This window comes from Vidua chalybeata, chromosome 2 (genome assembly GCF_026979565.1).
Source record: "Vidua chalybeata isolate OUT-0048 chromosome 2, bVidCha1 merged haplotype, whole genome shotgun sequence".
NCBI lineage: Eukaryota > Metazoa > Chordata > Aves > Passeriformes > Viduidae > Vidua > Vidua chalybeata.
Genome location: NC_071531.1, coordinates 35,774,014 through 35,786,443, shown reverse-complemented (window position 1 = coordinate 35,786,443; position 12,430 = coordinate 35,774,014).

The following is a 12,430-nucleotide window of genomic DNA, read 5'->3' as shown; positions in this document are numbered from 1 at the left end:
TCCCAGTTCTGCCAGGTAATTGTTAGCTGTTTCTTCTATGACAAAATTTGGAACTGGTGTTATTCTTTATTACTGTTATTTCAGTAAACTGGTGCAATCTATAGATAGTTAACCTCATTCCTTACTTTGAGCCGCAATTTTAGCTCCTTGATATCTTTCACAATTTGTGTGCTTTTTTTTTTTTAATTTTATTTTTAAAAATAGGTCTGCCTTTTTTCTAAGTCCTTTTACTAAACTTACAAAATATTCCTTTAGCCACTGGACATAATCCAATCTCACTAAAAGGTCTTTTTTTCTAATTAATTTGATTGACTTGCCTTCTTTTTCTCTAAGGCGTACTTTCTTATTTTGAAATTCAGTCTATTTACTACCAAAAATAAATCAAATTGAAGATTCTTTCTGACGGGTCACTGTGCAAGTAACAGCAGAGTAATGGACACGATGAAACCTGCACGGCCGGAATTGCAGTGCCACAGGCTCTGGGCACTCTTGATTGTCCCTAGCCCGGGGGAAGCTTATGCAAGAGGTAACTAAGGAAGTTGATAATCAGACCTTTTGGCCTCTGACCGGGTAGGTGAGTTTCTAGCTGGCACCTTTCCTGCAGCAGCTTGTCTGCAAGTGTGTACTGGAGCTTTTAAATTTACACGGTGCATCAGGTTCTGGATGAAAAATAGATCATAATTTTGTTAGTACTACGTGTCATAGCGGATGTACCACACTTGACCTGAAATGTAGCAGGAAGGAAGGGGCAGAATGAATTATTTTACAGTCACTTATAACTATAAATGAGTTTTAAAAATATTTATCATAAACCAAGTTTTCTCCTTGGTAAGTCATTATAATCTGGACCTGTATTTATTGTTATTTTATTCCTCATCAGAACGATAAAATGTAATATGCAATATTTTGTGAGAACAATTAATTATGATATATTGTGTAGAATTAAGGAATTATATAGATTAATGCAATAATTTTCCCCAATCCACTCTTGCATTGTCCCATCTCATTTTTTTAAAGTTTCCAAATTAATAAGAACACAAGATTTTTAATGCCTGTAATAGCTTAAGGTCATTAGTCTATTTACCTTGCTATTTATGAGGACTAAATTCTAGTACTTCTGGAAAAAGCTCCTCGTCCTCTTAAAAGTACATTCCTAATATTCCTAATAGATGAAAAATTAGTAGAAGAACATTTCTATCTATGATTTCTTTTTATTTTAACGTATGGTAGTTGTTTGATTGCTAGGGTTTTTTGTTTGTTTGTTTGTTTGTTTTAATTATCCTAGCCTAATAGTAGTAAAATATCTAATAGTAATAAAATATTAATATTTAGATTTTTTTTCTGGATATAATTACAATTGATATGGAATTACAGTAACAAAAGGAACTTTTTTAGTAAATACTTAATTTAAAATCTATTTAATTACATAACTTAATTTCTTGTTTTCAATTAATTAAAAAAGAAGATGGTATTTTCCTTTATCAGTTTCCATTCTAAATTTTCAATATTTGATTAAAGTAATGCAATTTGTTTTTATTAAATATTAGAATTTTGAAGTTTTTAATCCCATGTAAGTACATTCAGTTTGCATGACATACTGAATTTCCATGCACTCTCATGTTTTTGCATTTTTTTCCCATCTCAGTATATTAAAATGCATAATTTGCTTCTTAAAATGGTTGCCTTGGAGTTGGAAAATACCTTATTTGACAGCCAAATGGTGGCATAATTAAAGCACCTCACCCTTCTTTACCTTGGCTACTGTCATCACATGAAATCTTTCAACCATAGGCAATTGGGGGTAGCTCCATGGTGATACTGTGTTCTCATAATCTCCAAATTGTACCTGCTCTTGCTTGCACCACCACTTCTGTCATTAGCTGGGTCAAGAGGGATCTTGGGAGATTAAAGATGGATTATTTTGGGTTGTGCTAGTGTGGCACAGCTGGATGGGAGATCTTTGCAATAGGTCTAAAATAGAAGAACTCTGGAGGGCAAGGAGGGGAAGACAGCAAGAGCATAATAGGATAAGGTGTTTGGTATGTAATTTGCTGTCATCCAGTATAGTCTGCCTCACAATAGTAAGAGGGCAGAAGTAGCACAGAAGAGCTAAGGAAGAAATGTGTATTGGTTCTTTCAAAGTAGCTGTTTCAACCAGAGTTTATTACAAGGTCAGAAACTTTGAATACAGGTTGGGGGGGGGTTAATTTTTATTTTTTATTCCAAGTGAGTCAGCGCTGAGATTCATGTCACATATATCACAGAAGCTGTACAGGAGTAGAAGTTGTATCACTTAGTCACATTTAAATGATTTTTTTTCTTATATACCTAATGCTGGAGTTGCTTGTTGTCCTTATGCATTTTCTGTCAGGTGCTTTGTTTCTCTTTGAGCAGCTCTGTGGAGTTCTGAGCTGCTAAGCTGCAGAGGTAGGGAGATGAAGCACCCGGGAGACAGAACAGCTGTGATGAAGGCATGGCAGGAGCATGGAACAGTTGGCAGAAAGAGAAATATCCTTTCTAAAACTTTAGAGACTAAGTCACCAAAGCTCTGCTTCAAAGGACTGTTAAAATTCTTTAACTGAAAGAATGTAGAGGAAATACTGTAAAATGAGGTAAATTAAATAAATGGAAAGAGTTTTCACATGGTACCTATAAAAGAAAGTTGAGTAGATTGTATACATAAGTATAGTTATTAGGTAAAATAACTATTTTCCTCTTTTCCATATGTTCAGATGATAATCATGTCCTTGGAAATGAGCAATACTATACAGAATGCTGTTGAAAGTACTTTGTAATTTGAATATGCAAAAATGCACAACTTCAGTAATCAGGACTAGTATGTGTATATACAAGATTCAAATTAATTTAAAACAATATCTGGTTTCTTTCCCATGTGGATTTAGCTGTAGAAAATAAATGAAATTGTCAAATTTAGATCAATGTGGGAATTTAAAAATCAATTATCAGTGTGGGAATTTAAAAATTACATTAACTATCAATGTCAGAGGACACTTTATTTGTTTTTTGTATTATGTAAGCCCACAAACCACTTTTTTTTAACATTTGGACTGCTTTTTTTTTCTGTCTACATGGAAGAAGGGAAAGGAATGTTCATTTGCATGCTTTATTTGCAGTGCCTGGTCTATTTAGGTCCTAAACAAAAGCTCTTGAATGCTATTAGAAGTGGTGAACATAAGTTCTGATCACAACTTGAGACACTGATCTGCAAACCATAGCAATTCATAGTAATGTACCATTTTCTCAGCATTTTTTTTTCAATATCGTTGATACCATATGAAGTATGCACATTTAAGGTCACATATAATTATTTATATATGGACTTGGTCCATATATAAATAAAGTTTGGTAATAAAAGAAGTTCAACCAACCTTCCTGAGCAGCTGCATAATCATAGAGTTTCTTTAACTCTGTAGGCATGCTCTTATTTATCTGGAGGATTTCATAGCAATTATAGTTCTGGTATGTGTGACTAGGGATTTAAGCCAATCAGCAATGAGTTGAGGTGTCATCTAAGTCTCATGAGGGACTGATCCAATGTGAGTACTGGGATAATGCCTTAAAAAAAACCCCAAAAACCACGAACAAAACAAACCAGAGTAGCAAAGAACACTGTTATTCAAAACCAGGTTGCTGATGATTCAGTGGTTAACATAGTGGTTAGACTTGTTGGACAAGCAGGAAAATGGGATTCAGGTGTGTCCTCATTCATATCAATGTCTCTTCCTTCCCATGACCGTATGTTAATCACAGGCCAATGTCTAGGCTGGAGGAAGGTGAGAAGGGAGCTAGGGGCAAAATTCCCCTCCATGTCCTCACAGATTTTACAAAACAGAAAATGAATGTTCAGAGGCAGGAGGCAACATGTTGTAACCTAATGTCAGTGGCACTCTGGAAGCGGGGGAGCAAGTTACTCTGGATTTAAGTCTTTTCAACAGACTAGTTTTAAATTTTGTTCCATAATCATGAGAAAAGAGACAGGGCTAACCTGAGAGCTGGATCACAAAACTTGGCAGGTGCTGTAACTACTTGGGTGTTGTATAACATTTCCCCTCCCACGGCAGCTGCGTTTCAAAAGGACTGAGTGTGTTCTGTTCTTCAAAGGCTACCGTAGGCCCTGCCCTCAGGAGAGGACTCCCAGTTTTTGGCTCTTGAATAGATGAAGATGCCCCCTTTGTGGTTCTGACTCAAGACACTTCGGCTTTGACATGGCGACAGCCACGCCTCCTTGTACAGCACTTCCTCTTGGCTTGGTGTCTTCCAGTTAGCATGTGTATTTGATGAGTTCCTAAATTATGTTTAATTCTGAAAAAAGTATTTGGATTAAATACTGGCTGTGGAAATTTTATATCCAGAATGTTTTGCATATTTTATCTGTAACCATGATTTTTCCTGGGTTTTTTCCCCTGCTTATTTCCTTAAACACACTAATATCTCTAGTAGTACCACTTTTCTTGTATGAAAATGACTGGGAGTGATTACTTTTTTTTTTTTTTCCCCTCCCAATAGTCAAGAAGCAACTTGTTTATGATAAAAATAGGGTTGCAGGTACAGGAAAAGCATCCTACCTACACTTCAAAATTAAATCAATTAATGGGAATTGACCCTGAAGCATTATTTAATGTTTACGGCTATTCCGTTAAAATTTTATCAAAAAAAGGCCAGATTAAACCTTTTTTTATTTTTTTCCTTCTACTCACCATGTAAATTGGTGAACTTTAAAACTTGTATGTATTAGAGTGGGCAGAAAATAACAGTTATGCTTAGTTAAAAAATATAAGACATGAGCAAGCCAGTTTAGCAGGAAGTCTGCTGAGTGCCAGTTTCTGCCTCCTGTATTCATGAAAGTAGTGCTTTGTTTTGCAAGCTGATTTGTTAATTAATTTCCCTGACTTGTTAGGTTAAAGGTTGAAGGAATAAAGTTTTGGGGCATGATGCAATTTTATTGTACAGTTTTGTTTTAACAGAAATTTTACTTTTGAAACTTTTTGAGAAAAATCTCACTAGAATGACAAAAGCTGAGACCCTGCACTTGTAGATGTCTTTCTTAATTATCTGAAGAGTAATAAAATACTAAGGAGGAGATAGGCATTTTGAAGTCTATTCCTCTGGAATAGAGTCTCTTCACTCTTTTTGGAAGACCAGAAATACTGTGTATGTGTTATTTTCCTCTAGTATTCTTCCTTATGTTTTATTCCTATATTCTACCAGTAGTAGTTGTTTGCAGATTATTGGATAATTTTTAAACTGCAGTTATAGCAATTCTGCAGGTCAAACTGAATAGTATTTTCATGAGAGATCTGGCTGACTTGTCCCTGCTGATGATCTGCCACAGAGCTGTAACCATAACTCAGCAGAACCAGAACAGGGCTATCTTGGTGATTTGCAAAGCTCTGAACACTGGGCACCCTCAGCATGCATAGCATCCAAACCACTGCTTACATAGTGTCCTGCCAAACTGCACACAGCTACACACTCTGTAGTGTCTTTGCACAGTCTCTTTCATCGGCTGTCAGCCCTGCTGGGCACTGATTTCACAACAGGTTTGGTTCATTTGGGTCTAAGATGGCACTGTGTTAGAACACAAACAGCTCCTAAATGCATGGAGTATCTACTGCCTGGATGTACAATTCCAGGGATATACCAGCCATCAATGTCATCAATGTCTATGTGGTTTCATTGACAGTGTTTCGTGTTGACGTACAAGTTTGGTAGAGTTGTTTTCACATTTCTATCACAGATGCTAATTGTGGCTTTAAGAAGTCTCAGGATATAATCTTGGTAATCTGGGAAACAAAGTAAATGTGGAATGGAAAGCACATTTCTTCTTTATCTCTTACCTGCATTATTACCAGCTTTTGAATGGATGAAACATACGTTTCTATTGTTTAAATCATTACAATGTGTAGTGTGGTAGTATTTGCAATATTTGCATTTGGCCAGTTCTCTGTATTTTACTTTGTGTCCTGTTTTTGTAGATGAGGAAGCAGCTAAGGGAAGATGAAAAATTTGCCCATACAAAGTTAAAACATTTGAAGAAATACTATGTTAAACACCACTTTTTAAAGGTGGGTACTGCTGGTTGTGCATAAGAGTGGCAGAACATGGTTGTATAGATGAAATAGTGAACAAATATGCAATAGCATTTCAGCTAGAATAAAGTATTGGTTTTGGTGTTGAAGCAAATATCTCAATCATCAATTTGATTTCATTTGGAGTGGTCTCAAAGTGGGTGAACTGGGTTATTTTTGGATAAGACTAAATCTAAAATAAAAAACTAAAATATGGTATGTTCTGTTTGAACACAAACACTTTTTTTTTACTGTGAGGGAGACCCAGCACAGGTTGTCCCAGAAGGTTTTAGAGTATTTATACTTGGAGATATTCTGGGCATGGTCCTGGGCAACCTGTTGTACGTGGTCCTGCTTGAACAGGGCAGACGGGACAAGGTGACCTCCAAAAGTCCCTTTCAGCCTGAACTGTTCTGTGTTTCTGTGATATCTGATGATGTGTTCTAGAGCTCTCTCTTCTGTTGGCATTGCAGTCTGCAGGACTAGTCTAGAGCTAGTGGAAAGTAAAGCTCTTGCCAAAAGCGAGTCACATGGGCATCCAGTTCTCAGCAGCCACTGTCTTAGTTCACAGACTTTTTATTGCAAAGTGCTACTTGCCAATGTGGTATCATCATGTAGAGCTGAGTTAGCAAGTCCTTTGGTGTTGGTTCTTTGCTTGGGAGCACATGGGGAAAAAAGGCTGAAAGTTGATACAATTACTTTATATATTGGATCTGTACAGATGTAGCCCCTTAAGACATTTTTTTGCAGGCTACAAGATTGTGGTATTTGGCTGTCAGCACCTGATAGATAGGCATCAGGCCAATCTAAATGTGTATAGCATTGGAATAGCTAGTTAAACCGAGTGTATAGACTTTCCTGCTAGTTGCTTGATGACTTAGCACATCCTAGACTCTCTTCATTTAGCTCCATGTTGGACAATTATGTATTCCTTATGGCTTGCCAAAGGTAAGTAGAAGAAATGAGTAGAGGAAAATAATACTGAGGTTGAATGGCATAGGAGTCATGGGAAAAGATGAAAGTATTGCACTAGATGGTGGGGGAGGATGTATGCAGCCTAGGGTTGGTATGGTGAAGGTTCATCTACACACTCAATTCTGGAGCTCCTGCTGTGTATATTAGGCAATGAAATAATGCACCGACATGCTCCGACTGCTCAAAACAGGACTTCCAGGGCAAAATGCCATCCATGCTTACTCACCCTGCTGGATAGAATTGTCTGCAATTTTTCTCAGGCTGTTTCTACAGGTATTCAGTCTTGGTGGTGCAGAGAGACCTGGAATTCTCTAAGAAGCTGTACTTCTGGAAGCTTTGCTGCAAAGGTGACTTTGCTGCATCTGTATAAAAGTGCTGCTGCAAAGAGAAAATGTGAACAAAAGTCTCAAGCTTCCCTCAGGCTTGGAGCCAAGAGCAGGCTTGCAGCTGATTGTGAGACATCTGTCATCAGCAGGAGCTGCCAGTAGTGGAGCTGGGGGCTACAAATGAGAATGACAGAAGTACATGAAGACCTAGTGAAAGAAAAGGATTTTCTAGGACAAAGGGTAGTAGTTCACGATATGAAGGCAAAATCAACCACATAGAGGATGATCAGGTGTGTGGTGGGGGGTGAAGGGGTAACTAAAGCTGACAAAACCACATCAAGATATAGGCTGTGAGTGAGCATTATTGGGGACAGATAGTAAAATGCATTGGTGAGAAAGGAAAAGAGCTTGGTGGGAGAACAAATAGGAAATTAAGAGCAAAAGAGCCAAGAAATGAAGAATGCAAAATCCCTGAAAACACTCACTACATTAAGGGAAGGAAAAAACCCCACAAAAATGAATATATGCTATATACATATATGTACACTAATTTTCTTCATGGTCTCTTGCTAATGTTGTCAGAAGTAATGTTAAACAGTTCAAATGGAATGGTGTCTGAGGTGAATTCTCTTCAGTTGGACGTCTCCTAGGCAAATGTGTGAGAACTGCTGATCTGTTCATCTTGTTCAGATCACATGAATGTGAACACATCAGAGATTTGACTTGGTGTTCCTCTCTACAAATATAGAGGAGGTAAAAAAAAGGAAAGAGAGAGCCTTGCCTGGGAAGAAAGGGAGGGATCCCATTATAACTGAGAGTCATACGACATCCCTTCTGGAGATGTGTTGAAATTTCCCATGGGAGGAAGAAGAATAAACAAAGGTCGGTATTACTAATAAAAGAAAAATAGTTGGCAACCAAGGAAGCAATAATTATTTGATCACAGTGTTCTACAAAGCTAGCAACAGAAACAATGCCAGTTAAAAGCAACAGGCCAAATGCATCTTACTTGCAACCAACCCTTCCCGTTGTTATACCAGCGTCATTTGCCTGTTTGCCTTACTGTCCTGAGAGCAGTGCTCTGCCAGGAGAATAAATATGTCCTGACTTTTCCCCTTTGCTGCTTTACTCTTCTTTTGACCACAGTGTTCCCGAGGGTTTACTGTGTTTGACTTCTCATACCTATTGTGCAGCAAGCAAGGAGCAGCTATTATCTCTGCTTCACAAATGAGGGACAGAGCCTGCAGGAGAGCAGTTCTTGCAGCTGCGCAACTTGTGGCAGGCAAGAGACTTTGCAAATCACAGGCCAGTGGCTTTCTTTGCTCACTTTCTGAGGTGACAGAATCAGTAGTAGAATATTAGTACTGGGAAGGCAAACAAAATGTTTTTTCTTGAGCAGTCAAGTTTACCTACCAGGAACTAAATGAACAGAGTTTACTATTGAAAATGAAAATTTAAAAAAATCCTCAAATCATCACTTCAGCAATTTCAATAGGAGATCCATATAGCCTTGAAAAATACATTAATAATGAAATGCCTGTTTGCATTGCAGCAAAACCCTATTTAAAAGGAATGCAATTTCATTTTAAGTTAAAACTGGCAAAGCCTGCTAAGGCCAAATAGTAACAACCATTGTTATTTATTAACAGATAGGTGTATGATAAGCTTGACAAAAGGAGGCTATGCAGTGCTCTGGTCATGTTCCCAGCCCGCCTGACAATGTGGCTACAGCCCTTACTCTGCCCTTCCTCAGAGGTAATCTCACTGAATGGCACTATCTAGTTTTGCTCTGCCACGCTGCAAGCAGTTCTGCATTCTCAGTGATGTTATCTTTACTAGCAGTGATTTGTGGGAAGGTTTGTTCCTCGATCACCAGGGCTTACATAAAAACAGCGTGCTATGGCAAGTATCCCTTTCTCAAACCTCAGTGCAATGCTGAAAGTGACTATGAGGCACTACTCCAGAAAGAGTCCAGGCTAATGCTGCTGGGAAGGGATAGATTGTGTAACATGTACTCAGTCGTCTGGGCTCTAGAATGGATGCGTTGGATGTCTCCAACACAACAATTACAGCACTTCTACAGGGACTGTAGCACACTTCTTCTCATCTGCAGGAAAACAAAGCCCTGTGGCTAGATCTTCTTTCCTGATTGTTTTTTCATTATTTGTTTCAGTGATGTCCATTTCTCATGTTACTACATTAGGGTATCTACAAGAGATTCAGGGTTGCCTTTGCTTTTTTTAACTGAATCTTAGAGTTTTTATTCTTTTTTGTATCTGGGTTTGGCATCTCTGTTCCCCAAAAGGGTTCAGTCTCTTAAGATTGCTATTTCCTGTTAGTTGCTTCAGAGAACAGAAGAGAAAGAAAAACATTACTTTGAGTTGTCAAGCTTTTTTATTACAAAAGCATTATAAATTGAATACTGATTTTAAGCATAGTAATCTTTTAGAACTTGTTGCATAGGAGTGAAACATACCATGCAAATTGCTGTTTCTAATAATATTTTTTTTTTTTTAAGTAGGCTTGAAGCTTTATGCTGAATATGTTTTTGTTATCGAAAGAAAGCCAAACCTGAAACGACAATGATAGCTGACAGTGATAGCTGCTAAGTGGTCATTGTGCTGGGACCTTTGTCTGTGTGTGAAACTGACTGTGCTTCATGCTGTAGTGTTCATTTATGAAAGTAACTCTTCTTACTTCTGACATAACTCTGCAATGTTAGATATCAGCAATATTTTTTCAAAGAAGTCATACATTTATCTTTCATTAGACATTTGTGTGCAGCTATTTAAAAATGTCAAATTCCTGAATTAATATGAAAGCAATCAGTTCAAATATCCTATTTTTAAGAGTGATATGGAAAATAGCATGTAGAAGTGAGAATTCCTGAAGTATTTTATTTACCTTTTCAGTAACAGCATTGCTTGTAAGAAATAAAACAGCTGCATTTTAGTTTCCTCATTTGTTTTTAACAATGCATCTCAATTTCCTTGCAATTCTTTGAGATATTTTAAAGGAAAATGCAAGAAAATAATTCAAATATTTTATAATAGTCCTTTATGTAGTTTATTTTCCTTTGTCTGAAGAGTGCTTTTGCCTGTTTCAAAAGGGGATAAAGAGTTTTCTGTATATCTAGATACTTTGGTTAATACTGTTGAATTGGAAAAAGCATTTTAAGGGCTCCTTGGGATGGACCCAGGGAGGCTGGCAGAAGGATTTGCACTCTCGCTTGTGGATATCGGACAGCGGGGCTAACTGCGCGCGTTATTGATGATGGCCAACACGATGATATCCATAGTGCGTGCTCCGGTGCCGGTAGAGGGCACCCGAGGGCACAGCCCCACTCCGCGGGTCCGGCGTGCGCATGGAGCGGCTGATTCCTGCCCCAACTGAAACTCCTTCCCTGGTGCTCCTAGTGAAAACTAAGCCAGGGCCTCTTCTGAAATGGGGCCTGGGCAACTTGCGTTTCACAACTGTCGCCCAGTGAGCTGTACATTACTTTTTTCTATTGAGGACCACCAGTTTCTTTCCACTTCTCTACACTTGTTTTGCTTGTGCATTTTTTTGCCTTTTTTTTTTTTCCCAAAGGATAGACTATATTACATGAATTCATCCATTAGAATACTGCAATGAGAAGAATTAGAATAGTACAATTAGAGGAACACTGCTTCCCATTTTGAACAAAAGCAGTGTGGACAAAAATCTACACAAGCAGGTCAACCTTTGTTGAACAATATTCCAGTTCCCATTTTATAGGCACTAAAGGGCTGTCCCTTGCCTTTGATGGAAATAAACACACTGTCAGTCCCAATGGAAGCAGAATTCTTGAATGAGCCTAAAGTTCCCTTTTATAGGAAGGCAAGTAAGAACAATCCCTGGTGACTAGTCTGACGCCTATTGTTACTGGTTTATCAAAACCTCCACCCATTCCATGCGGATAATGGACTCACTCAATTCTTAACATAATTATTAGTCTAGACTGGAGAACATGTCAGGTTAATAGTTCCACAGAGAAGGGTTTTCCCCTTTAAAAGCAGGTGGGAGCTTGAATCACGGGGCTAGATCTGGAACATGTTCCTGAAGACTGTGATTTAGTCTCATTGGCAAAGATTGTTATACTGGGAACCGCTCCCGGAAAAGGCAAAAACATGAATCACAAATAAGCTGTTTGATTCCCTGTTGAAGGGATCTAGTGAAAAAGACTCAAGAGCAGCATAGGCTAAGGGATTTTACATTAAAGATGAGTTTCATTTCATGTTTGGCCTTGGCCTACTGCTGTAAAGAAATGACTGTACCCAGATATCTGATTAATTTCTGAAAGTGTCAGATACAGTGTCTTTTGCTAAACTGTAATATAAACCATGCTTGATTTGATTAGATTGCTATTTCCCCAGCTTGTATGGTATAGATAATCTGAAACAAATTCCTTGAATTTGCCCTGAAAAGAGAATATTAACTTTGCAATTATATTTTGGCTTTGGTCACCTCTTCATAGAATGGTGTCTTGAACAAACAAAAAACCCAAAAAAGCCTAAAAAACAACAACAACAACAACAACAACAACAAAAAAACAAAAACCCAAAAAAAGGAAAAAAAGAAAATGTGTAATTCATTCTTTTGTAGCACTTCTTATAATACATCTTCACTGATGTCTTACAGTAATTCCTGCTTCCAGACTATTCTGGGAAGTCAGGAAATTCGCAAGATAGGAATTTCTGTGTTTATATCTGTACTGATCTGAAAAGCTGGGAAAGGTGTTTTTTCATTTTTGGTCATGGAAGCAGATTTTATCAAAGAAAGCTTCAGATTTTTACAGAGTGTCTGAGAGCATTTATATGTCTAGCTAGCATGGGTGAAGTAAATAGTTGGTCAGCATTTCCATTATGAACCTTCATTTTCAATATTTTGTAGTAGTAGGAATCACTATTTATTTTTTCCAAGTGGAAACCTGGCATGTAACTTCTCAGTCCAATTATTTTTGTATATTTTGAGACAAATAAATGTGTCCATTATTAAGTTCTCTGGGAGATCATAAATGCT